This window comes from Papio anubis, chromosome 1, assembly GCF_008728515.1.
Source record: "Papio anubis isolate 15944 chromosome 1, Panubis1.0, whole genome shotgun sequence".
NCBI lineage: Eukaryota > Metazoa > Chordata > Mammalia > Primates > Cercopithecidae > Papio > Papio anubis.
The window spans coordinates 143794007-143817237 of NC_044976.1; the positions used below are offsets into that span (position 1 = coordinate 143794007).

Here is a 23231-nt window from a genome sequence, read left to right on the forward strand (position 1 = left end):
GAGTGATGAGAGGCCGGGTGCAGTGGCTAACACCTGTAATCCCAGAAATTTGGGAGGCTGAGGTGGGTGGATCGCTTCAGCCCAGAAATTTGAGAACATCCTAGGCAACATGGCAGAACTCCATCTCCACAAAACAAAACAATACAAAAATTAGCCAGTCATGGTGGCGTGCACTTGTGGTCCCAGCTACTCTAGAGGCTGAGGTGGGAGGATCACTGGAGCCTGAGAGGTTAAGGCTGCAATAAGCTGAGATGGCACCACTGCATTTCAGACTGGGCAACAGAGTGACACCCTGTCTCAGGAAACAAATAAATAAATAAATAAGAGGGAGAAAAGCCTCAAAGAGTAGTATAAAATGCAAAGCACAATGACACAGACATAAAACAAAATAAGAGGGCAGGCACAGAGAATGAAGAATGAATACTCCTACTAAGTATTATAAATATGCATCTTCCTAGGAGTCAGGATCCTGTACTGTGCCTCGATTGTTAGGAATCACTTTGCTTATTAAGCTTCTGAACTCAATGAAGGAAGCAACAACTTTCTTGTTCACTGCTATGTCCACCCTGCCCTAACACAGGGTATGATACATAATAGGTACTCAACAAACATTTGTAAAATTAACAAATTAACTAATTATATTCCAGAGGAACAGATCAGAAAGATAGAACTAATCACAGTTATAATAGAAAATAATTCCAAGCTCAATAAATACCAATCTAAAATTGGAAGGGATGTCTAAAATCTAGGTAATTTTGATTAAAAGATACCCATATACCAGGAAACATTTGAATTTTAACAATAACTACAATAATAACTGTAAGCATCCAAATAGAAAAGCTAGGTTTCCACAAAGAAACTGGCCTCAGACTTCTCTTCTATCACACTCCATGACAAAAGACGGTAGAGAAACAAATTGCCGCTTACGAATTAGACAGCAAGCCAACTTATCACTCATGTGCTAAGCCAAAAAGGCTCTCAGCTTAAGAAGGGCTGAAAAATATGCCACTTTTATACCTTGTCTAAGAAGAAATATCATAAAGATAAACTTAAGCAAAATGAAACATGAATTAAAACATCAGAATGGTATAACATAAATGAATGGTGATAAGTTAAACAGAACCAATGCATTATTACAGTAAACAATAAGCAGAGGCCTGGTGGAGTTCACGAGAGGATCACTTGAGCCCAGGAGTTCGAGACCAGCCTGGACAGCATAGTGAGATCCTGTCTCTACAAAAAATTTCAAAATCTCTAGGGTGCAGTGGCACACTTCTGTAGTCCCAGCTACTCGGGAGGCTGAGGTGGAAGCAGTGCTTGAGCCTAGGAGGTTTAGTCTGCAGTGAGCTATGGTGACATCACTGCACTCCAGCCTGGGTGACAGAGCAAGACTCTGTTTTTTTTTTTTTGTTTTTTTATTTTTATTTTAAAAAAAAGAACAAAGAAAAAAAAAAGAACGACAAATGAAAACAAAACAAAAAAGCCCAATAAGTATAAGTATGGTTAACAAATTTAACACAAATATCCAAAAATATTTACTGAGAGAGACGATACTAGGCTAGAATGTTTCTGAAGCTTTTTCATGTTATGGCAGAGAAAATTCTGTTTCTACAACACACTGGCATAAATGGATGAGCCTGCCAGCAGCCGCAGGCCCCACTGGGTAGCTCTGTTAGCTGAAGGAGTCAACATCCGGGCACACCTGTAGCTAGTGTACCCATTGTACATAGATATAGATTTAACTCTCACCGAGTTGGAAAACCAATGGAGAGTTTTTAATAACAAGTAAATGGTAGGAGAAAAAAATCATAGAACAAATCTGAATAAAAAGTATGCTTTCAATTTGACTGCAATATATTTTACATAATTGGCATACACACATTCACAGGAATGTTAATATATTATCTAGGTGGTAGGAGAGGTTTTTTCTTTTTAATACTTTTCCTTATTTTCCAAATAGTCTACAAAGAGTTTTTTTAATAATCCCCAAAATAGTACACATTTTTCATAGTTTCCAAAATAAAGCCCAATAAGTGTTTAAAAAACAAAAGCTTGTCTTGGCACAAAATATCGACAGACAGATTAATGAAACAATAGCCTTGGGTGTGTGATACTAATTCTAATATGTATGTGTGAGTACAAATAAAAATGTGTAAATATATAAACAAAAGAAATAAGCCTCCAAATATGAGCTGGGTATTATGGCTGGTGCCTATCACCCCAGCTACTTAAGAGGATACAGTGAGAGGATATCTTGACCCTTTCAGCCCCGGAGCTTGAGACTAGGCTGGGCAGATAGTGAGGCCCCAGCTAAAAAAGAAAAAAGAAAAGAAAAAGAATCCAAATACGTAACTATGTTAATAGACATGATGTTAGCAATGTGATACATCCATTAATTTAATAAGGGTTATTATAATTATTTTATCTATAATATCATTAGTCATTATAATTTCCAAATGTACCTTAACTTCTTGGTATTTTTTTTTGTTTTTTATTTTTATTTATGTTTATTTTGTTTTTGCTTTTTTGAGATGGATCCTTACTCTGCCACCCAGGCTGGAATGCAGTGGCACGATCTCGGCTCACTGCAACCTTCACCTCCCGGGTTCAAGTGATTCTCCTGCCTCAGTCTCCCAGGTAGCTGGTTTTACAGGCACCCGACACCACTCCCGGCTAATTTTTGTATTTTTAGTAGAGACAGGGTTTTACCATATTGCCTAGGCTGGTCTCAAACTCCTGGCCTCAAGCGATCTGCCTCCTTGGCCTCCTAAAGTGCTGGGATTACAGGCACGAACCACGCGCCTGGTCGTACCTTAACTTGTTTTTTCGTTTTGTGTCTGTTTTTATTGCTGTGTTGCCCAGGTTGGACTCGACCTCCTGGGCTTAAGCAATCCTCCTGCCTCAGCTTCCCCTACTTCAAGCATTTCAGCTTTTCTTAGCATTTGCTTTTGTAATGATGTGTGAAAGTTATCCCCCAACTTTCCCCACTTCCCAGGCAGCTAGTACATGGAACTAAGTATCTTAGTGTTGAACTCCTCAGCTGCTCATTTAATGAATTTTCCTTAGAAAAGCTACTGTTGGCTTCTCATTGATCCTAATGGGTACATCGTCTGCCTCATTCTGTCCTAATTCACTATTTAATTTGCTCAGCTTTAAATTGTGTTATTCTCTGAGCAGCAGGAGAAAAAGCAACTCGGCAGTTCTGAGAATTCTGCAGAGCTAATGTCTGGCTGTACCAATGGGGGATGTATACATTTGTGAATAACTCCTGCTTGTGTCTCCTCTTCTGCATTATGAAGGGTAATTGAGCCTGCAGCCACAACTGACAAACTCTGACATCTTAGTGGTTGAACGTACTAAAAGTTTATGTTACAGTCTCATACTGCCCTTCCTCATTTTCTCTTTTTTTAATTTTTTTATTTCTTTTTTTATTTTTTTATTTTTTGAGACGGAGTCTCGCTCTGTCACCAGGCTGGAGTGCAGTGGTACGATCTTGGCTCACTGCAACCTCGGCCTCCTTGGTTCAAGTGATTCTTCTGCCTCAGCCTCCCAAGTAGCTGGGACTACGGGCTCGCACCACCACACCCAGCAAATTTTCATATTTTTAGTAGAGACAGGGTTTCACCATGTTGGCCAGGATGGTCTCAATCTCTTGACCTCATGATCCGTCCACCTCGGCCTCCCAAATTGCTGGGATTACAGGCATGAGCCATACGCCCGGCCCTTCCTCATTTCTTAGCCTCTCCATCTGACACTTGTGGCCCCAAGGTTACTGAGGAAAGGAAAGAGAGAGCTGAGACTCAGCAAAATGGTTTTAGGGCCGGACCTGGAAGTGACTTATGTAATATCTGTCCACACTTCATTAGCCACAATTTAGCCCACAGCAACTTAACTGCATGGCAAGCTGGGAAATGTAGTTTTTGCTGCGTGTTCTACACAACCCCTGACTTTGTCAGCTTCTTGTGATGCTGTCTCCACATTTTCTTTCTTTCAGCCTAGCAAAATATTGAATGTATGTCAAAATGCTTTTTGTCATTAGTGTTATAGGCCAGGGTAACTCAAATATTTGCTGTGATTACGAACAGTAATCCAACTATCTTGATTTCATACTCTATTAGTCAACATGTAAAGTGAAAATAAAAAGTTTATATTTTATATATATTTTAAAATATATATATATGTGTGTATATATATATTTGCTTTTGCAAACCTATATAATTATTGGTACTTTGGGACTTATTGGCAAATATTTCTAACTGGTTATGTTAAATTTCCTAACCCAACATTTAAGGTAAGAAGGCCTTCTATTCAGTGGCTGGACCAGGGTCTGGTATGCAGCAGGAACTCAGTAAATATTTGTGGATTATATAAATCTGCTTTGTCATCTACTTTGGGAAAGTGGTAGTTGAGGCAGAAAGAAAGAAGCTTTTGGATTCCTGGTATCTTCCATGCCATTCATTCTCTTGACCATTGGGGCGGAATGTAAGTTTAAGTGTATCTACTTTGTGTCTCTCCCCTTTCTCTCTCCTTTATTTTTTTTTTCTCCAAGCCTATATGTAGGTATGATGGGATAAGGGGCAGTAAATAGTTTAATAAGGGCAGTAAGAGGGGAGGTTTAGAGGAAAGAATAAAGAGGGCACCTACACATTCACATAACTAAACTGATAAATTGTAGACTCAAAGCTGAGAGTTGAGCTATTTTTTAGGTACTACAAGAAGTAGAAACAATGTCAATTTCACATTTTGCCAGTATGAAATGGTGAAAGCATTGCTCTTCTGTTTTTAGTTGACACCAGATTGACTATGTTCTAATTCCTTAGAAGTGCAGGCTGGTTTTTTTCTTTATTTTTAATGCCTTGTAGAAATAAGAGAACAATTCATGAAAAACAGCAATAAAGAACAATTTATTGGCTGGGCACGGTGGCTCATGACTGTAATCCCAGCACTTTGCGGGGCGGAGGTGGGAGGATCCCTTGAGCATAGGAGTTCAAGACCAGCCTGGGTAACATAGTGGGACCCTGTCTCTAAAAACTATTTTAAAATTAGCTAGGTGTGGTGGTGCACACCTGTGGTCCCAGCTACTTGAGAGACTGAGGTGGGAAGATTGCCTGAACCTGGGCGGTTGAGGCTGCAGTGAGCTGTGATCATGACACTGTACTCCAGCCCGTGTGACTCTGTCTCAAAAATTAAAAAATAAATAAATAAATAAAATAAAAAACCAAACAAAAAAATATATTCAAACTTGCAATGTCTCTTTCCTGAGTAATTTCAAATACACATTTCACGTATATGCAGACTGGAAGCCATTAATAGAGTTTCACTGGTAAACCTAAACATTCCCAAGGTAAGGTTTCATAGAAAACATCAAAACTACTCTGTTCCATTTTGGGTTCCCAGCCAAAATTAATTAGGGCCTCATCAAGAGAAGCACTCACCTTGACTTTCAATGAGCCATAGATAAATAATGAACTAAGTTTCAGTTGACAATAAAAGGGCTTTGCTTAAAGGGAAAGGAAGATTTAATACTTGGTTTGGGGACAGCCACCTGCAGTGTGTCTCTGTAGTTTTTGTTTGTTTTTTTTTTTCTCTTAATATCTCACTGTAAAGCTTCATCATCGCCCTCTGACATGTCAAAAGAGAACACGGGCCAAAAACATAACTATGTTTAGATAAAGACAAGTTTGGGGTTGCATTTCCACCTTTGAGAACAGTGTTATATTAGACAACCAATCTTTTATAACAAACCATCCCTAGATGCCACTGTGGGAAAAAGCACTGGGAAGAATGAACTATGAGTCTGGATCATTTGGCCCTGAGATTTCGATCACAGAATCATCTTTTTTCCTCTGACCTCCAGACGCCAGTTCTCATCTCCCTATTATATGCATTTCATTGGACTTCGTGCATGGACTTTGATTTGAGCTTAGAACAGTTCCTGTTGAGACACCTTTTAATTATAGTGCAAAACATTTATTCAGGCAAGGAAGTCTTTACTGCAGTTTTCATACTTCACAAAACGGAGCTAAAACTTACCTGTTTTGGATGAAAACTTAACTAGTGGGCAAGCAACATTGATTCTCCAGGGCAAGACCACATAAGACAGATATTCTTGATCTGAGTGAGAAGTTTGTGGGTTTGGAGTTATTATTTCTCTTTCAACCATGTCCTATTTGGAAGAGGATAACAATGCCCAACAGATCTTTTGTTTAGTGCTTCTTATATATAGTAAAATACTGTAATTTAACAGCTTGCTGGGGGAACAAGAATTTGTTCCAGTTCCTGATTTAAATGTTTATGCTAATTGCTATTTATTGGCCCAGATGCAAATGATAGGTTGGCCAAAGTGAAATTTTATGACGAGCAAACTCCCCCCTTTTGTGCAAATTGAAAAAGTGAAACAAGAGGAGGATGAAATGAGCCGAAGATGGTCTTAATGGCTGCTTTTTAATGGGGAAGATAAAATTAAGACTGATTTACGTGGCCAACTCCCCTGTTTTCTCTTATCAGCTCATTTGGCAGGAAAAATGGAAAAGTAATTGTTCCTCTTTCAATGTGGGCCTCAAACCATTATTTATTGGCTGAAATTAATCGCTGTTTATCCTTCATTCACGTGGAAACCGCTCTATCAGCATTATGAACCCCGGCAACTCAACTAGTCCCTTGCAATTTTGTCGACAGCAAGCTTGGATCCTGATGAGGCGTGCCTTAATTTTCTGGGCTGTGGGAGTTAATGAAGACTCCTTTCTGAGGTGGACATATTTGTATTTCTACAACATTAATAACAAAGACCCACACTTTCTCTTTGGCAGCAAATAAACTTTTTTTTTTTTAAAAAAAAGAGGAAAAATTATTGAAAGGTCAGTGCTTGGGGGAAAAACAGAAATACGATCATGAAACCAATTGGTTTTTACTTCAAGGCACATCTAAAACATGAAGAGATGTGTAGACACTCAAGGGGCTGCACGTGGACAAAGTGCTTCTGGGAATGCCCTGCAAATTGGAAAAGGCGAATGGCCATACTGCAAAGCCACGCATTCAAGAAGAATCACTTCTTAGTTCTTTTTTGCTTCCACTTTGCCTCTTCTCAATACTGCTTGATGCACATAATTGAGAGCCTGTGTTTTTTATGGGGCAGAGATTTCTGGATTGCTTCCTGCTCATCCTCAAGGGACCATCTGGAACTGACAGTTTGTCCTCCAGACTCATATCTTCCTCTTTCCAATCAACCAGTCAATCATCAAGCATTTATGCACACCTTATGTGCCCAGTAGGCTTCATTTGCTGTGGGAGAAGCACTGAGAGCCAGAGTGCCCTCTGCATTGACCAGAAGCACAGCTAAGTGTCAAGGCTCAGGTTAAATCTTGGGAAGCATTTATGGGGAGGGGGCAAGCAGGTTGTGATTGCAGGTTTTTCAGAGACATGACCAGTCTTTCTGTGAGTTTCTTTGGATCTCATCTCTGGCATTTTCCTGCCAAAATCCAAACTTTCTACCCTTGCCTGACTGACTCTACTCTAAGGCTTTTGATCTAGAAGAATAAGTGAGTAAATGTTTTCATGAGTCCGCAATTTCCGTAGTCAAAACTTAAATTATGTGCTTTACCACATAGTAGCTTAATAGATGCCTTGAGTATAGATTCACACTTGAATTTTTTTTACTTGGCTTTTATTTATTTCTTCAACTTCTTATTTCTTCAACTTTTTAATGATTTTCTTCAACTTTTTAATGATTTTCTTCTTTAGTTAACCTTTTAGTGATGTGTGATGTTTTATCTTATTTTTAAAGTTATTTATTCATTGTTTTGTCCAACAAGTATTTAAATGACCACATATTGTGTGTCACACATTATTAAGGTATCTGAGGTTAGAGCAGTGAACCAAAGAGACAAAAGTCCCTGCCTCTATGGAGCCTACATTCCAGGGGACTGCTATTATGATGATAAGTTCCTATGTTCTTAAATTCTCTGTGTTCCTAATTCTGAATAGCCAGATGCTAGTCCATTTATATATGACATGGTTTACTTAGCGGTTCACGAAGTTTCTTTTTTAAATAATGCAATGATGAACATCTTTTATGCACACTTGTTTTCTTCATGTCTGATCATTTCCTCAGGCTCTTCAGAACTGCTGTGGTCTGCTTTCAAGTTCTGAGCCTAGCTGCGTGCCGGAATCACACCATCTGAGGCTTAATGAATCAGCATCTCCAAGGTAAATTCCAGGCGTATATATTTCTGATTCTTAGCAAAACTTTAGAATATTATCTTATTATGATTCTACAATGTCATTTTGATTCTGTTTTTAATTGCATACTTATTATATTTATATTTTATATAATATTTATTATATTTATAATCTCAAGTTTTCTAAGGTTTCTTAGCTTGCTGGGTTTTAATAATAATTTACTGTAATAAAATCATACCTACTGACCAGTTCCCATAGGGGCTGGGCTCAGTCTTTATTATTCTGCCATATTCGTATTTTAAATGAAATTCTACCCAAAGAATGATATGTACTTTGCCAGTGAAAAGAGAAAAAATAATGATTTGTGTTTCTCACAACAGTTCCTAACCTCCCTTAAGAAGAGTTTTCTCAAGTTGTATTGCAAAATTGATTTTATAATCCATACTATAGATTTGTATATACCGATGCTGTCTTTCAGCTATTTCTATTGACTCTCCATTAGCACTTTACTGTCTTTAAAAATAAACAACAAAAAAAATCCATCTTACTAATTCATAGAATGTTAAAAAAAAATCCTATTTCTAAATAAGATTTCCTCTAGTTGATTAAAAAACACAAGGTAACTCAAGATTTTGGTCGGTGGGGGTGGTGGTAATAAGTTTGTGTGAGGGTGGAGAGGTTTGTATGCCTGCTGAGAGGTCCAGAGAGATCTGGAATCTAGTACCTAAGAAAACTTTCTTTAAAAAAAAAAAAAAAATGTACTCTGACTTTTTTTAATGAGGTGCCTTTTTACTAAAAATAAAAAGCAGAGATAAAATAATCATTTGATTTAGATATTTTAAAGTATGAATATCATTCAAAACATTGAGGACCATACAGCAATTGGTCACTAAATTCAGTTTTAAGCCTCCTAGAAGCCAAGGTAAAAAAGGGAAATCTATACTTCTTATTGGTCTAATGAAGTATGTAAGATCATCCAAGAAAGCACCCTTTCCTCTGGGAGGTTTTCAAAGATACAGTCAAAAAACTTGAAAATATGATGGATGGATGTTCTGAGGATCAGAGTTATTTCAAAAACCTTTCAAGACTTTCTATTCCTTTCTGCTTCTAACACTTAATCATTTCTCTTGTTTTGTCTTTGTAATTTGGCATTTTGTAGATTGGCAAAAGTGCTGCTATCAAACACAGGTAGAATGGCTCCTGTCTCTTGCTGCTTTCCTGGCACTTGAGCTATGCAGTGATAATACAAGTGGAAAGAACTCAACAGAAGACAGGTATGTTTAACTTCAAATCGACTTTATTAGCTTTTTTCGAATTACATTATCCATTAGACAAGGGTCAGGAATTAACATTTTTAGCATAAAAAGTTTTTTACATTATTTTTATGATTTAAATTATTAAAATGACATAGATTGTTCTTAGCCACTTGTTATTATTCTCATTTGTCTTCATTGTTATGAGACCACTTTAGTAATTTACAGTTGACCCCTGAATGCAGCTGTAAGAATTATTGACTATTCTTTATCTTTCTGCTATAGTATTTTCTAGAGAAACTTTTGATCGTGAACATACCCTGCCATTATAGTTCACGGAAGATAGAAGTATTTGTGCTTTTTTTGTCTTTACAAAATATATACATTCTCTGGGTAAACATATTCAACCATTAGAAAGGTAGAAAGTAGGAAGGAATATTCTCTGCTTCTCAATTTCCATTTTCAAAGACATTTTGCTTAAAGTTTATTAAGGAGTATTAGTATTTCAGAAAAAAGAAAGCAACATTTATTTACCAGTAACAATTTAAAATTTTTATCTAACATATAATTATCACTTGCCATGTTATAAATTGAAGTTATATATACTTACATTGTTCTAAGTGTGTTAAAAATCATTAGTTACTGTAAACCTATAAAACTAAGACACAGAGGTTTAGCACTTGCCTTAGGTAGCACAGCTAGGAAGTGGTAGAGTCAGAATTTGAATCTAGGCAGCTCCGCCTCTAAGACTTCTATCTACCAGGCTCTTGATTCCTATACAACATCCCTTACCACCACCACCACCAACAACAAAAAACAAAATTCATCTTTGGGATTTTTCAGACTTAATAACATTTTCATAGTTTAAATCTTTATACATCTTCCCTTAATACATGCAGTTTTTAGAGTTACCATTTTTTCTTCCTCCTTCTAGGGCTGCCAGATAGAAGATACCAGGCCGGGTGCAGTGGCTCACACCTGTGATCCCAGCAATTTGGGAAGCCAAGTCAGGTGGATCACTTGAGGTCAGGAGTTGGATACCAGCCTGGCCAACATGGTGAAACCCCATCTCTACTAAAAATACAAAAGCGAGCTGGTTGTGGTGGCGTGCTCCTGTAATCAGTAGGCTGTGGCACGAGAATTGCTTGAATCTGGGAGGCAGGGGTTGCAGTGAGCCAAGATCGCACCACTGCACTCCAGCCTGGGCGACAGAGCAAGACTCTGTCTAAAAAAAAACAAAGGAGATATATATATATATATAGAGAGAGAGAGAGAGAGAGGGAGAGAGAAAGAGAGAGAGAGAGAGAGAGACATATATGATACCTAGTTAAATTTGACTTTCTTATAAATGAATAACTTTTTAGTATAAGCATGTCCCAAATATTGCATATTTAACCAGTATCCTGTATTTTCCTTTGCTAAATTTGATAGCCTTATTTCTTTCCCTTTGACTTGAAACTTCTCAGAGTTAGTATCTTTACTTTCTGACCACTATTCTCTCTGTAATAGCACTCTTGTTAACCCTATTTTCTCAAAATAGTCCATGACCTTGTCTCAATTCCCATGTTCTCAGAACTCTTGGCCACTTTATATAATTTTAATAGTGCAACTATATAACTTAACATCAAAATTAGATAGTTTTATGCTGGGACTGTAGGTGAAACACAAATTGTCTAAGGAATATCAAGACTTAGGGTGGAACTAAATGTTGAGCACCTCATCCTTCTTAAAACTTATTTTTTTCTTGGTTTCTAAAGTATGTTGCCCGTTTTTTGGACTTTTAACCCATGACACACTCAAATCCTCTTTACTGGCTTTGGTTTCTCTTTACTTCCTACCTATCAAATGCAGGCAGGAATGCAAGTATTTGTGATTTTCTCCCAGATTTATATGTCTAGACTTGAATGCTTTCTCGAATATATTTCCAATTATCTTCTAGCCATATTTCTGTTATGTCTCCCAGACATTGCAAGTTGCATGTAGATAGATACAGAAGCATAATGTATAACATTTATGTAATGCTTATTTATGCCTCACGTATACTGACTTTTTTTATTTTCACAACTCTATTATTATACCTATTTTACAGAAGCTGAGGCACAAACAGGCTTAAGTTACACTTCCAAGGTCACAAAGATAGCTAATGGAATTGCCTAGATTTGTCCCTTAGTACTGGAGAACTTCCCAGGAGCTTTCCATCTGCTGGGTCCAGGTGCCACTTCTCAGAGTCAGACAGATCTTCCATATTCTGCTTTCTTTCTTGCACCAAGTCACAGAACTTCAGCCAGAACTTCCTTCTCCTTATGCTAGCTGCCACCACTACATAGCTCCACTCCTACACCCCGTTCCCCACCCCCAACCCAGCCTGGATGGTGAAGGAGGCACAATTTATCCTGTGATGCTCTTCCATGCTCTCCAGTACAAACAAGCACAAACATAATCTGGGGGAGGGAGGTGGTGTAAATTACAAGAGATTGCAAAAATAAACACTTGGGGAAATGCAATTATTCACAGTTTCAACACTCAAGATCTGCCCTATAATTTTTACATGTCTTCTGATAGAGTAACTAACTAGAAGTCTAGTAGAAATTAGCACTTTTTTTTTTTTTAGATGGGGTCTCCCTCTATCACCCAAGCTGGGCTGCAGTGTTGCGATCAGGGCTCTCTGCAGCCTTGACCTTCCTGGCTCAAGCTGTTCTCCCACCTCCACCTCCCAATAGCTGAGACTACAGGTGTGCACCACCATGCCTGGTTAATTTTTAAATTTTTTATAGAGACAGTCTTATCATGTTGTGTAGGCTGGTCTCAAGCTCTTGGACTCAAGCGACCCTCCTGCCTCAGCCTCAGTGGTGAGATTACAGGTGTGAGCCACTGCGCCCAGCCTGAATTATAAGTTTTAAATGGATGATTTACAAAAGAGTACAAGGAAATTTTTGGAGGTGATGGATATATTTAAAGGATATATTTAAGCTTTGGTTATGGTGGTGGGATCATGGGTGCATGCATATCTCTTAACTCATAAAGATGTATACCTTAAATGTGTGCCATTTTTTATCTCCATCATACTTCATTCAGTAAAACTAAAAAATAAAATGGGTGATTTGTCCCTCAATAAACCTACCCTAAAAAGTAAAAGTACACAATCTTCATGATCCTGATTTAAGTTTCTCACATTCTTCATAATTCAGAGTCTGCCCTTTTTTCCTGAAAGCAGCTATTGTTGTTGATGTTCATCCACGTTACTTGAATGGATCACTATTTGTTTATTCAAAAATGATGATTGAGCATCTAATATGTGCTAGGCCATGTTCTAGATATGGAGGAAGAGTGTAGCGATGAACTGCAGAGGGTTCAGGAAGTTAACATTTCATCGTGGAAAACATTAGCTAAAGAAGTAAACAAAGGAAACACAAATGTTCCCTGCCTGTGGGGAAAGGAAAGACCCTGCTGCCCACCTGCAGCTGTCCTCTGTTCAGTCAATTCACCTTCTAAGAGTCATTTTCTTCATCTGTGACATGGGAATCATTATCTTTGTTTTGCTTGCCACACAGGATTTTTTAAAAGAATCAAGTGAAATAAGTGCTGTGAAAAGTCCTCAAACTGTAAGAAATATGAAATTTAATGTTGAAAGAAGGTTTGTGTATATTCAAGGAAAAGAAATCTTATGTTTAAATGGAAAATGTAAACAGACACATGAAATGTCCATGAATCTGGGGAAGAGTTTCCTCAGTCACATTCCTCTAACACTTGTGTGCATTTTTAGTACAGTAACGATGCTTAAGATTGTGTAACTGAATATTTCATCAGAACAATCAAGGTTACCCTTCAAAGCAGTTATAGAATTATCTTCTCCTAACTAAATATAGGTACCTTAACAAACAGAAGGGCTTCCCCATGAGCCAAATGAAATGGCCTTTATATTTGAGATACTCGCTTACTTAGAAAATAAAAAAGGAAACAATTTGCTAAATTTGCAGCTTTTCCTTCCTAGAACTTTGAGTTAAAATACTTGCACGGAAAGATTTTCACATGATGTATATTTAGAAAAAAGAAAAAGAATTAAGTAAAAGGTAAATTTGTTATTGGTGAAAGGAGAAGGTTTGCATAGAGTTTTATAGTCTATCTCTTGGGTATGTTTAATCTTCTGAAGTTTAAAAACGGTTACCTTGTACCTACCTTTTCTCTTTCTTTATTCCTTTATTTAACCTTTGAATTTAGTAAAAAGTAGTCTCTGTTTTATTACAGTTGTACAGATTAAAGCTGATCTTTACATTTTCCTTTTTTAAATTCAAAACTTTGGTCACTTTTCTTTTTTAATGAAAGTGGTTATATAAAATTGATCCACCTACAAATGATGTAGGAATTTCAGGGTCTTATTAAGATTAGTCTTTATTAATTAATTATAAGGTGCAGTAATTACACTCTAAATGATAATTAGCCTATACTCTAATCTATTGCTTATTTTCTCATTGCTTTCATACTTGGCTTTCTGCAACTGGTATTTAAGCTAGAAATTTTGTTTGAAAACTAACTTTAGTAGTGAAATTTCCTACATTGCTCGACATTTTGAGTGCTTTATAAGTGGCGAAAATATTCTGAAGCTGTAGGTTAGTGACAGTATTCATCTTAGTCTATTCAGTAAGCTATAACAAAATATCATAACCTGGGTGGTTTATAAACAACAGAAATTTATCTTTCACAGTTCTGGAGGCTAGGAAGTTTAAGATCAAGGAACCAGCAGATTTGGTTCCTGGTGAGGATCATGCTCCTAGACCACCATTTTCTTGCTATTACTTTGCATAGTGGAAGAGGGGAGGGGTCTCTCCTTTATAAGGGCACTAATCGCATTCATGAGGACAGAATGGACTTAGACTCTATCTCCTAATATCCTCACTTTGGGGTTAGGAGTTCAACATATGAATTTTGGGGGAAAACAGACATTGAGACTATAGCAGTATTATTATATATTCAATTTGTTATTTGCTGATTTTGCTCCAAGCAGCTTCCTCACCATCAAATCACTAGCTATGCATCCATCATCATTGTTCCTCCCTGTCTCCTATTTAACTTCTCTTCTTTGAAATTCTCTTCCACTTTCCATCTTACCTCTTCAATGCCACTTTATCTGGATCCGTGACTCTTCTTCTTTCCTGATTTAGAAATTTGGATGTTCTCAATCATATCCATGGTTTGTCCCTGGTTTTTTTTTCCCTTATATTTTTTTCTTTAGTGATCCCTTTTATTTCCTAGCACCATTTCTTAAATTATTTCACTTTATGTGTAATTCATTCATTTTACATGTAATTTATCAGTTCGAGAAACTGTAAGCCATCGTTGATATGTATGTAAACACTAAGTCTATAATCTGTAGTCCCATCCTCTCTTCAAACTCTGATTTCACACTTGCACTTGAGATCTCCTTTTGGAAAGGCTGAAATGTTCAATCTCATTTTCACAAACCTAACCCATAGTCTTTCTCCTCAAACTTGGCTTTTTTTTTTTTTTTTTTTGGTTAATGTGTTCTATTTCTATTACATCCTAACCTTGGTACTCAGTTGTGATCTTTGACTCTTTCTCTGCTTTTTCTTACTCTAGATCCAGTCAATCTCCAACTCCTACGTATTCTGCTGCTAAAATGCCAGTTTATATCTAGAAAACTCTCACTAACACTTGTCTGGACTAATTGCAATAGTCTATTAATTGACACACTCTTTGTAAAATCCAATTTCCTTTCATTGGCATTATCTTATTCATGATCTATCTTCAACTTACTTTCCAGACTTCTTTCTTATTAATTTTCTATGATACAGCCAAACATAATTATTCATCTTTTCTTAAAACATCCCAAACTTTGTGTCTCTTTGTTCATCACTTACTTTTTTCTTTAATGTGACCACCCCTCCTTTACCCTGTTGAAATACAATCCATCTTCAAGCTCCAACTCGAATACTACCGCCTCCCTGGAGATGATTGATTTCTTGATCTCATGATTTCTTCTCACTCAGAATTCCCACAGAAATTTGTTTCTACTGCTCTAATTTTGTACATTTTCAAGACTTTCATTCCATATAGCCCAATATTATGGCTATGTATGCCTGTCATCTCCCTCAATCCTCTTGGGGCAGAAGTCTTGTATATTCCTAGAGCCCTCTCACTATAGTGAGCTCAGTGCCCTGTATGTGGTAGGCATCTGATGCAGAAATGGTTGCGTGACTGAGTCACTTGATCATATAACTGAGTCTTGATGTTGTGCTTCTCTTAGAACATTCGTCACCAGGCCAATTTCAGTGAAAAATTCCACAGGATTTTTGGAATCATTCCTTTCTAAAGATGAAGGGGCAAGCATTCTGTAAGTGCTCAATATTTTCTTAGACCATGTACATTGAGGTCAGAAAAGGAAATAGCCCTCTAGGAAGTTTTCAAATGCCCTTGAAGACTGTGAAATTAGTATAGGTATCTTGCAGCTTTTTAAAATTGTCTTCTGATATATGAAAAATGCCTATGTGGATTAAAAATCCATCATTCGGTGGGTACTAATGGGAGCAAGACCTGTGAAGGTAAAGCTCCTCAGACAGAACAATGTAAAGCTGCAAGTGCCTGCGTTGCAAAATGCTTTGCCACCTTAAGACCTGAAGCAAATAAACTTCAATGAGGACACTTACATAAAGACACATTCACCCATTATCTCTCTTCTCTACAAGGACAAGAAATGGATCTCAGGGTCTCTCTTTGAGCATGATGGCTGTATTTATCCTGAAGTGATTATTCACTTACTTGTTAAATATTGCTCCATTTTAGAATATTAAACATAATATTATTTCTGGCTTTCCAAATGATGCTGTCACTTGCATCTAATATAGAGAAAATCAGCTGTTATTTAAAAACTCCAGAGAAAAGAGAGGCATGTACAAACCTTGGGAACTGCAAAATACCATATCGGAACAATAATTATGCTAATGTCCAACTTACAAGAGAAAAAGAGCAAAACTGAGGCAACAGCTGCTCTCAAATAATGATATTCAGAAGAATGGCATTGAAATATGTTTAATGTTTAGGACTGAATATCTCAGGTTCCTAGTCTTGCATGAACAAACCAAGATATAAGAGCAGAAGTTAATCTGACCCAGACTTTTTGCACATAAAACCTCAAGTTGCTTAGCACCTCAAAGACCTGCTGCCAAATATTTCAACTCCCACCTCAGTCTGATTCCTAAGGTATAATTCTGAGGACAATGAATTCTTTATCTTGCCCATTTATTGCTAGAAAATAATTTCACATTTCTGAATGGCAATTAGATAATTCTAGAGTACACGTCCTAAAAGATACAACATAGAGTTATCTTCTATTTAAAAACAGCTTTTTATTGTAATTCACCTACCATAAAATTCGCCCATTTGAAGCGTATAGTTCAATAGATTTTAGTATGTTTACAGACATGTAAAACCATCCCCACGGTCAAGTTTAAAACATTTTCTTTGCCTCAAAATAAAACCTCGTGCCCTTTAGCTATCATCCCCTACCCACCAAACTCCATCTCGCCCCTCAGCCCTAAGCAAACAGTAATTTACTTTCTGTCTGAGATTGCCCTATTCTGGACCTTCATAGGACTGGAATCATATGATGTGTGGATGTTATGTGACTGACTTGTTTTCCTTCACATAAAGTTTTCAAGGTTTGTCTGTGTTACAGCATGTATCAATACCTTAATTCTTTTTTATGATGGAATAATATTCCATTGGATGGGCATACCATATTTTAAAATCCATTTGACTCTTGATAGTCATTTGGGTTATTTCCACCTTTTGACTATTATGAATATTGCTGATATGAACGTTCTTGAACAAGCTTTTTTGTGGACATATATTTTCATTTCTCTTGGATATATACCCAAAAGTAGAATTGCTAGGTCATCTAGTAACTCTATGTTTAATCATTTGAGAAACTGCCAGATTTTTTTTCAAAGTACATGTACCATTTACATTTCCATCAGTAGTGTATGAGTGTTATGCTTTATCCTTATCCTCTTCAACACTTGTTACTGTCTGACTTTTTAATTCTAGTCAGCCTCGTGGGTGTGAAGTTGCATATCATTGTGATTTTGGTTTACTTTTTTTTTTTATAACTAAGGATGTTGACCATCTTTTCATGGGTTTATTGGTCATTTGTACTGTATTCTCTGGAGAAATGTCTATTCAGATCTTTTGTCCAATTTTAAAATTGAGTTGTTTTACATGATTGAGTTATAAAAGTTATATATTCTATATACCAGGCCCTTTTTGGGAACATAATTTGCAAATATATTCTCCTATTCTGTGGGTTGTCTTTTCTACTTCTTGATGGTGTTCTTTGAAGAACAACAATATTTAATATCAATGACATTTGATTCATCTATTTTTTTTCTTTTTTTGCTCATTCTTTTTATCTCTGAGAACAATTTGCCAAATCCAAGATTATGAAGATTTAGACCTATATTTTTTTCTAAAAACAGTATAGCTTTAATTCTTTCATTTAGGTCTTTGAACCATTTTGAGTTAATTTCTATGTACAATGTGAAGTAGGGATCCAACTTTATCTTTTTACATGTGACTATTGTTATTTTTGTGCCATTAGTTTAAAAAAAAAAAACCCACAAAACTATTCTTTCCCTATTGAATGATCTTAGCACTCTTATTGAAAATCAACTGATCACAGATGTATGGGTTTACTTCTGGAGTCTCAGTTCCATTCCATGGATCTTTATGTTCATTCTTGTGCCAGTGCCACACTGTTTTGAGTACTGTCACTTTGTAGTAAGTTTCAAAATCTGAATTCTCCAGCCTTATTTTCTTCAGGATTGTTTTTGCTGCTTTTGGCCCCTTGCAATTACATGTGAATTTTAGTATTAAATTGTTAATTTCTACAAAGAAATCATCTGGGGGCTGGGCACTGTAGCTCACACTGGTAATCCCTGTACTTTGGGATGCCAAGGCAGGTGGATCACAAGGCAGGAGTTCAAGACCAGCCTGGCCAAGATGGTGAAACCCCATCTCTACTAAAAATACAAAATTAACTGAGCATGGTGGCAGATGCCTCTAATCCCAGCTACTCAGGAAGCTGAGGCAGGAGAATCACTTGAACCTGGGAGGCAGAGGTTGCAGTGAGCCAAGATTATGCCATTGCACTCCAGCCTGGGCAACAGAGCAAGACTCTGTCTCAAAAAAAAAAAAAAAAGAAGAAGAAGAAGAAAAGAAAAGAAAAGAAATTAGCTGAGATATCGGTAAATGGTAAAGATTGTGTTAAACCTATATATCAGTTTGTGGAATATTAACATCTGAACAATGTTGTCTTCTTATTTATGAACCTAAAATTTTTTCCATTATTTGGTTTCCTTTACTTTCAACAATGTTTGTGAGGTTCAGAGTATAAGTTTTGTACTTCTTTTATTCCATTCCTTTGTAAGTATTTTATTCTTTATAAAGCTATTGTGAGTGGAATGATTTTCTTAATTTATTTTTCAGATTGTTCACTATGAGTGTGTGGAAGTAGAATTGGCTTTTGTGTATTGATCTTGTGTCCTACAACCAACCTTGCTGAACTGACGTATTGATTCTAATAGTTTTTTAGTGGATTATTTAGGATTTTCTAAGTACAAGGTCGTGTAATCTGTGGATAGAGATAGTTTTACTTCTTCCATTCCAATCTGTATTCCTTTAATTTCTTTTTCTTTTTCTTGCCTAATTACCCTAGCTTAAATCTTTACTACAAATATTGAATAGAAGTGGCAAGATCAAATATTCTTGTCTTATTTCTAATCTAAAGGGAGAAACTATCCAGTCTTTTACCATTTAGTATAATGTTAGCTATGGGGTTTTTTTTTGTAGATGTTCCTAGTTTGTTGAAAGTTTTTATTACAAAAGAATGTTGGATTTTGTTAAATGCTTTTTATGTATCTGCTGAGATGATCTTATGGTTTTTGTTTTTCATTCTATTGACATGATGTTTTACATTAATTGATTTCAGGATACTAAATTATATAATGTTTTACATTAATTGACCTCAGGATTTTAGCCTATTGATACAATGTTTTACATTAATTGATTTCAGAATTTAATGTTAAATTAACCTTTTATCCTTGGGAAAAATTCCACTTGGTCATGGAACATATTTCTTTTTATGTTTTGGATATACTGCGGACTTTTCAATTAGTGTCATCCACTCTGTAGAGTGTGTTTGTGTTCTTGAGAGCACACGGAGTGCAACAGAAGTGCAGGCATCACACTGAGGGTTTGGCATTTTATATTAATCACAGTGCATTAATACTATTTGTTGGTTTGACTGCTGACCAATATTGAAAATACTTGGTATCGGGGAACCCGCCCCCAATGGTTAACGTGGGTTCTTTTCTATTCCCTAAGCATCTTGGCTGGTTTGAGAAATAAAGGGAAAGAGTACAAAAGAGAGAAATTTTCAAGCTGGGTGTCTGGGGGAGACATCACATGTCAGCAGGTTCTGCGATTCTCTCCAAGCCATAAAACCAGCAAGTTTTTATTAGCAATCTTCAAAAGGGGAGGAAGTGCACGAATAGGGTGTGGGTCACAGAGATCACATACTTCACAAGGTAATAAAATATCACAAAGCAAGTGGAGGCAGGGCAAGATCACAGAACCACAGGATAGGACAAAATTAAAATTGCTAATGAAGTTTTGGGCACACATTGTCACTGATAACATCTTATCAGGAGACAGGGTTTGAGAGAAGACAACCTGTCTGACCAAAATTTATTGGGCAGGAATTTCCTCATCCTAATAAGCCTGAGAGCGCTACAGGAGACCGGGGCTTATTTCATCCCTTTGGCCACCTCAAGGGGGGCGTCTATAGACCTACCCTCAGGGCGCATTCTCTTTCTCAGGGATGTTCCTTGCTGAGAAAAAGAATTCAGTGATATTTCTCCTATTTGCTTTTGAAAGAAGAGAAATATGGCTCTGTTCCATCTGGCTCACCGGCAGTCAGAGTCCAAAGTCTTATCTCTCTTGTTCCCTGAACATTGCTGTTATCCTGTTCTTTTTTCAAGATGCCCAGATTTCATATTGTTCAAACACACATGCTGTACAAACAATTTGTGCAGTTAACGCAATCATCACAGGGTTCTGAGGTGACATACATCCTCCTCAGCTTACAAAGATGATGGGATTAAGAGATTAAAGTAAAAACAGGCATAGGAAATCACAAGGGTATTGATTGGGGAAGTGATAAGTGTCCATGAAATCTTCATAATTTATGTTCAGAGATTGCAGTAAAGACAGGCGTAGGAAATTATAAAAGTATTAATTTGGGGAACTAATAAATATCCATGAAATCTTCACAATTTATGCTCTTCTGCTGTGACTTCAGCCGGTCCCTCTGTTCGGGGTCCCTGAATTTCCGCAACACTTGGCTTCTTTAAGGATTACTTACTCATCATATGATAGTTTACTGCATCCTCATCAGTCCAAACTCCAAACATACATTTGAGTGAAAAAGCCCAACCAGCTCCTTGCTGTTACATACTAGGTGCTCTTTATATATTTGTAGACTAATTAATTGATTAGACAACAGGTCCTGAGACATGCAGGCAACTCACATGTCATGTCTGGTATCTTGAGCCCATTTGTAAACTGTCCATACAAAAGAGCATCAGACTACCATCAAGTGGCAGGTTGGGAGAGCCATCTCAGGAAGTTAGAAGGGGAGCAAAGTAGGCATGTCACGTTCAGGAAACATAGCTCCAAGTGTCCTGAGTAGTAGTTTTATTGTGACCTGAAGCAAGAAGGGGGATATAGAAACATGAAACATGATTTTACTTTAACTGCTAGAAAAGAACATGATAGATGCCTTTCTCTGAGTTTCCACATGGCCTGTGCAGGCCTCAATCATAACACTTGATGATATACTTGCCAGTCCCCATTACTGGAATGTCTGCATATCAAAAGTGCTTGGCATACAGAAAGCGTGCAATAATTGCTTGTTGAATGAGTAAATAGTAAGCTGACTGATCCATTTGGTGGGTGACAATGGTGGTCATAATAGCTTTGGCCAAATAAAACAAAGCAATTCTCAGGGAAAGGGGCTATGACTTTTAAAAAATATTTTTAAATAACAGTAGCTACTGTAATCAAACAGTAGATTTTGATGTATTTGGCTTTAGCAGAAGTGTAATTCATCCCCTCAATCAGAATTCTTGAACAACATAGACAATGCCATTTTATACTCTGAGGGTCAAGCTGCTGAGCTCACATGCTGCTTCTCTCTCTCACATTTCTAGAAAACAGCAATAATCAACTCCCATCAAATCCTCAAAAAACAGTTTTTCCAAGGTTAAAGCACACACAGAGATCAGGATTAAAGAAAGGATGTTTCTGTCTTCCATTAGTTCACTACATTTTTAAGACACCTTCAATTATATTTTCTAGAATTCATAAAAGTATTACGCTAAATATAAAAATTGATTGCAAATTGGATCCTAATTTTCAAAACATTAAAATATGCATTCTAGAAGCAAAGAAATATAGTCTATCTGTTTGTACTTTTCAGCTCATGATATCCCACTAAAAATCAAATAGCATTTTAAACATGTGTTTAATGTGGTGTGTTTTTTCTGTTATGTCATATCAAGATGACAATGAGGTACTTTAATGATAATACTGATGACCATAGTACTCTTTAAATCTCACTTGGATACTTATCCAACAGGGCCTAACTTGTGGGTAAATAGATGTCTGATTATATCTACGCAAACCAATTGCAATTATTCTTGTCCTTCAGATAATAAGGGCTTCTCAGCTTTGTGCAGTTTCAAAGGAAATAATTTTGGTCTTTTAAACACAAGAACCAGCAGGCAGAAATGAGAACAAGAGCATTTAAATTCCTGTGGAAAATAGTATCTCTGCAATAGGGAGGGGGTCCTTACAAGTCAGGGAAAGATAGATGTGGCTTCCAATATACTTTTCTCTGCCCTAAGTTCTTGGTTCTCACAGCTCTCTTGGTTTCATAGTTGATTTCATTTAGAAAACCAATAGATGGGAAAGAGTTTTATCCTCTAAATGTACTGCCTAGCTTGAAAAGAGTGATATGTACAAGGTGTTTTCCTTTCACCCAATGACAGCTTAAAACCTAGTGTAGTAGACACTGAATTTAAGGCATTTGAAAATCTGGTGAAATATTTTAGAGTATCCAACCCCACGCCCAGATATTGTATGAAAGAGATGTTCTAGGTAATCTTCTTTAAGGTCCTATTCACTTAATGGAAATGCTTAGCTGCATAATTGCTTTGAGCCTATTGCCATTCCAAATGGAAAATATAATAATCTAATGGTACTGTCTCTATAAGCGAATGAGAATTTCAGGAGTGGCTGTTGGTGCCACCCATGTGATCCAGAGAGGTTAATGCAGTTAAAGTTATTTCACAGTCCATTAAGGAGCTTACGGTGACCTCGCGACCTTTGCGCCAACAACACGGAATCCATTATCATCACAATGGAGGAGCTGTGGGTTCGGCTGACTTGACAATGGGCCCGGGAAATCCCAAGTTAGTACTTAGTTTAAAAAAATGCACTTTTCTTTCTGCTTCTTGGGTATGGCTATTAATATGCCCTCCTATAATTTGTAACATTAACATTGCTGAAGGTACAGAAAAGGACATTGAAATGAAGATGTCAAAACTGCTGACTTAGTTCAGTGCATGATAATATTGGCTATGTATTGAAGTAGTAGATATCTGACAGCAAAATCAAGATGAAGAAAGTCAAAGAACTCAGTTAAATTAATGATAAATTAGCACAGGT

General features: G+C 36.9%; 1 long non-coding RNA gene across 1 annotated transcript; it reads left to right on the forward strand.

Annotated features, from left to right (window-relative positions):
* The first annotated feature begins 7764 nt into the window (after window positions 1-7764).
* Window positions 7765-10458, forward strand: LOC103877885. Its single transcript, XR_637801.3, has 3 exons — window positions 7765-8205; window positions 9338-9452; window positions 10366-10458. It is a non-coding gene; the product is annotated as an uncharacterized LOC103877885 (long non-coding RNA).
* The last annotated feature ends 12773 nt before the right edge of the window (window positions 10459-23231 follow it).